Below are 5,588 nucleotides of genomic sequence, written 5' to 3'. Positions count from 1 at the left end.
ACTTTTAATATATATTTTCATGGTGTAAACATTCTTCATGCTCAATTTGAAAGGAGATATTTCTCATCTAGTGCTTTGATTTTATTCTGTTGATCATATGTGTTACTTTTATTCTATATGACAATATGAACTCATCAGTGTTTTGATGCTCTATTTGTCATATTTTCTCATGATACACTCACCCATTTACTACATCAAAATTTGATTTGATACAATAAATTTTCCTATCTTGCCAATATTCAAACTCCATCACATCCCTTATTCACTTGGATCTAAAATAGTTGTCTCACTTGAAGTAGATCAACCTTCCTACACTTACCTTCATACATGAAGCCTAAAACTTCGCTTTGATCATCATAGCCAACCTAAGATCTAGAAACTTTCAGTATTTTAGCTAATTGAAAGAAGAAAACAATGAGAGAGCCATCTCCAAGGCTAGTATGATTGGATCCTATCCTATGTTGAAAATAGCAACAAGAAATGCTAAAAATAGCATTGCTATAGATAGCATTTCAAGATATATTCCAATTTTAATTAGTCATTGAATTAAAATTTGAATTTAGTCTCAGCAGTTGTTTGAAAAATAAATAATTAATTCATCTTGAGTTAATTAGTTGGAGAAAATCGAACATGAAGTCTTTGTGAAGACATGCAACAGTTATACCTTTGATTGAGGAAGTTATCCCTTAATTAAGGAGATAAGGATGAGTTGTATTTGAGTTGTAATTAGTTAGCTCAGTGAACTGAGTTAAGTCCTATTAGATTAGTTCTAAACAGTTTGTGGAACTGATTGTGAGTTCAGTTAGTTAATGCATGCATACATGCAACTAGTGTACTTCATATAACTGAATATTCTCTCATAAATAACTCATGCATGTCAGTTCAGACAAAGACCCAGTTGAGATTAAAGGAAGGGAGAGTGTCATATCAGTTACATGAATATTGCCATGAGGATATCTCTTGCATGTAGAAGGAATTCATTCCTTGAGGATTGCGCAGTTTCTACAGAGGTCAGAGCAGTGTGTGAGGTGAGAATCACACAGGTTATAGCTGGATGACCCAGGGAAAACTATGCAAGGAAATAGGAGGCTTGGAGGACATAGGAGAAGGCATATGTGTTGTCTATTCTATCTATGAGAAGTAGTGAGGGATTGTACAAAGAGTTGGATAGCTTGAAAGCTAAAGCTTTGTGTAATTTTGAGATATTTCCACGTGTATGATAATACAGATAGCGGGGTTTTCAACTGAGGCTTTCCGAGAGTATCCTTCTGTGTTTCATGTGTATGATTTCTTCTTCTCTGTTAAATGTGTTCAGTTTGATATTGCTCAAAATCAATTAAGCTTCCTCAAGTTTGATTGTAGAAGTAGATTAAGTATTTTGCTTTATGTTGCATAATTAATTTAATCTATAGTGAGAATTTCTACATCCTAAAAGTGGTCTATGGTTACCTTTGGAATTTCTCTCCTCATCCTAGGGAAATTTACACAATGTTAACATAGTGGCATCATTTTTGGGGAATGAAAGGTTCCATCTTCTCCGGGAAGGATTGTCAATGTTTCAAATCTGGTTACTAATGGTGGAAAACAATTAGACATATGAAGGTTGAACCATTCACCCGGTGACCCCAACCAGGTTTCAACCTGATCCAAAGACTCCACTAGAAATAGGATTCAGAAATCAGGGTTTTACTAACAACTATATTGGCTCAAGATGGATCACAAATCTACAAGGTATGCCCTTATGCATCGTACTCATATCCCTGGTTTTCCAAACGCATGCCTTGTGTGGATTGGAAAACGTATTTTCCAAAATTCAGAGATAAAAAAGGAGATGATGTCGCTCTTCATTTGGTTAAGTTTCACATGCATGTGCATAGACATAATGTTCAATTTCATGAGGACTGCCTGATGAAGATGTGCATGGCTACTTTAGAAGGAAAGGCAAGGTCATGGTATGAACAATTACCAGCTACTAGTTTATGTTCTTTAAATCATTTTCATACGATATTCTTTGAAAAATTTAAAGAATCTCATCCATATTTATTGTTGGTTCAAAATTGTTGTGGACATCTCAAGAGTTTCCTTGAAAACTTGTAAATATTTATGAAGATAATGAGTTCATACATGAGGAAATTTTAGAGGCCTTTCATGGAAATCCTTTTCATCACCAAGAAGAAATAGTAGCCTCTCTTTTGGATGAAAATGAAACTAAGCAATATTTTAACGATGATAGTCATGTTCCATCTTCTGAAGTTGATGAAAATTTGCAGCAACCTTGTCAGCCTTTTTATGATCAAAAGTATGAGAATTATTTTAAACAGTAGAAGGGAATGGTAAATGATGAGGGTATTTTCCATGATATTTAGGTGGATTCCGAGTAGGCAATAATTTTTTCCTTAGGTGAAGATGAGCTAATCAAGAATTTGATGTAAATGTTCATGTTCATTCTCTTGCAATTAATGAAGTAATACAACAAGTTTTTCTTCGTGAACTTGATGGAAATATTCAACAGTTTCAAATGCCCAAAAAAGGGATAAGGATAGTAGATCATTTTTTCCTTCATTTCATTCATTTTCTGAGTTTTTCATCTCATGAAATAACTATTGAAAATAATTACCCATAGTTGCAAGGAAATAATGAAGAAGAGCAGGTTGTTCTAGACCTCGTGGGTGTAGACATTTTTGTAATTCAAGATGTAGCTACCTCAATTGAAGATTTGAAAGAACATACAAACCTTGTCTCTAATATGGATGATAGGAAAGAAGAAATTGTTGCATTGCAGTTTGAGAGGGATCAACCGAATGAAGGACTTCATGATCTCCTAGACCCTTTTGCCACTTTGTTGGACTCATCAAGAAAGATGGATGTTCTTGTATTTATAGATTCTGGTTATCAGTTTTAGTTGAATTTTTAGTTGCTAATTGTAAACATTTTCTTTATATTTGATAAAAACAAAAGCAAAGTCCAATCATCAAGTCATTTGCTTTCATGGTTGCACTAGATGTTTGACTTCACTTGATCAAGCATCTTTATTAGTTAGAGTGAGTAGGTGTGTGAATAAGATCATCCCTCTGAGCATCTTTTTCAATAGTGCGACAATTTCCAGCAGTTTGTCTTGGTAGTTTTGTATTATTTTTCAATACTGCAAGTGTGGGTGGCTATCATCAGAATTTGAAGCCTGAAATTAAGGCCCTGAGATTCCACTGATCTACTACCATATGTAGTGGAAAATTCAAGTCAGACAGAGTCGATTTTAGTCAGTTCAAGTTGGAATCCATTGCCCAATGGATCAGACTACTAGTTTGCAATTTTCTTGGCACCTCATAAGGAGGATGCCATCCCCATTGGAGCCAATGTTAGGATCCTATAATCTAGGAATCAAAGTTTGTTTGCCTCTTACTAATCATCTTGCGGGTTCTTTTGTAAATTTTAGCCTATGAGTCACTAAATTTCATAGTATAAAGGGTAATTGTGTAAAGATTCATATGAGTTAAGGTCACTGAAAATTTTCAGGTCAAAAAAGGATTCTATTAGCCTTAATTCGAATTTGTAAGGCCATGAATGGTCCATGAGGATTCATCATTTAAAATTAGTAATCATGAGGGATTAAAGTTATTATGGAAGTTTAGAGGGGTCATGTCATGAGAGCTAGTCATCATAGGTAAGTTTCTGAAGTCATGTCCATCATAAGAGTTAGTTTTAAGAGTCACTTATTGGTTAAATGTGTCATTTACTTTTCATTATTGTAAAAATTTCTCGTCTCATCACATCCTTCACATCATCAAGTGGCTTATTATCATTCCAAAAGGAGGATTTGGGTGGTATGAAAGTTTCAAATTTATTGTGAATTCTCTCATTCTTACCCCATTCTAATTTGATACTAGCTCTAAAGAAAATTTGAAGGCCAAAGAAGTGAGTTGCAGGCTCGTACAAACATTTGTTACAAATTTGCTCCAAATTTGATTGTTTTTGTCATCATTTTCAAAATATATTTCTGACCAAATGGAGCTTAATTTTCGAAAACCAAAAGATTTTTTTGTCAATAAAATACCAAATAACAAAAACATCCTTGAATTTCTTCACAGGTGTCATATATTGGAAGAGTGAAATGCATCTTTACAGTCTATTTTTCAGGTTTTGGCATTTCCTATTTTAGTTATGATGTTTGGGTGCAGATTGTGAGGAGCTTGAGAGGAAGTTTTGGAAAATGAGAGAGGATTATCTCAAAGAAACTCTAATCTACAAAAAATTCCTTAATTTTTTTAATAGCTATCAATATTCGGGATATATGAGCACTTCTTTGAACCCTATTTTACTAGAAATTCGGTCCTTGTTTCGTAGCAAACTCGCTACGCATTTACTGTGCAAACTAAAAACAATCATTTTGAAGGCTTGTAAACATGGAAGGAAGCACTCAATGGGTTCTACATCAACACCAGTTCATCTTAGGCACATCTACATGCTCAATTTTGCACAGAAACCACTTGCAACCATACAAATTTGAAGACTTATGCCCTCTGTTGCACAAACATATTCGTCAATTTTATTTTGGAAAATTTCAAATTTTGGAACTTCTAAAAGTAATTTTTGCTGTTGGATAAGCGTCTATAAGATTAAATTCATGTAGTTTGAGTTTTTAAACAAATATTCCAACTTGGTTGATGTTTCTAAATTGTATTAGTCTCGATATAACGGTTCCTGTTTTTTTACATAGCAAGTAAAGATGCATTATATCTAGCCCATTTGACTTCTATGGAGTGAATTTGACTACCTAGAGTGGTAATTAAAATTCCTAATTGTATATAATGATGTAAAGACATGGAAAATAGTGCTTGGGGCGAGCTAGTGTGGAGAGAAATCTAGTCTACATTTTCTGCAATTTTTGTTTCATTTCTCCCAAGTGAATTGAAGAAAATAGATGTAGCTTTGACAAGGATTTTTGTGTCAGTATTTATTGGTCTGTGTGTTTCCTTGTGATCTATTTTATATGTTGCCTTCTAATCTATTTTTAATATATATTTTCATGGTGTAAATATTCTTCATGGTCAGTTTCAGAGGAGATATTTCATAATTCATCTAGTGCTCTAATTTTGCGAATCATATGTGTTAATTTTCTTCTATGCGGAAATATGAACTCATTAATGTTTTTATGCTCTATTTGTCATCTTTTCTCATGCTTCACTCACCAATTTACTATAGCAAAACTTGATTTGATACCAATAAATCTTATTATCTTACCCGTATTCAAACTCCATCACATCCCTTATTCACTTGGATCTAAAACAGTGGTCTAACTTGAAGTAGATCGACCTTCCTACACTGGCCTTCAGACATCAAGCCTAAAAATACCCTTTGATCATCATACGCAGCCTAATTTCCAGAAACATTTAGTCATTTAGTAGAATGAAAGAAAAATACAGTGAGAGGGCCCTCTCCAAGGCTAGTAGGGTTGGATCCTATGCTAAAACTAGTATGTGGTTACCTCTGGAATTTCTCTCCTTGGACTAGGGAAATTTACTGAGTGCTAATAGCCCCTTAGGAAGCAATGGTTCACATTATGTGTAGAGCGTCCATGAGGTGAGGAAATT

Source organism: Pinus tabuliformis, chromosome 8 (assembly GCF_031772625.1).
Source record: "Pinus tabuliformis cultivar Carrire ecotype Pingquan chromosome 8, CPIR1, whole genome shotgun sequence".
Classification (NCBI taxonomy): Eukaryota; Viridiplantae; Streptophyta; class Pinopsida; order Pinales; family Pinaceae; genus Pinus; species Pinus tabuliformis.
This window is presented reverse-complemented; position numbering follows the sequence as displayed.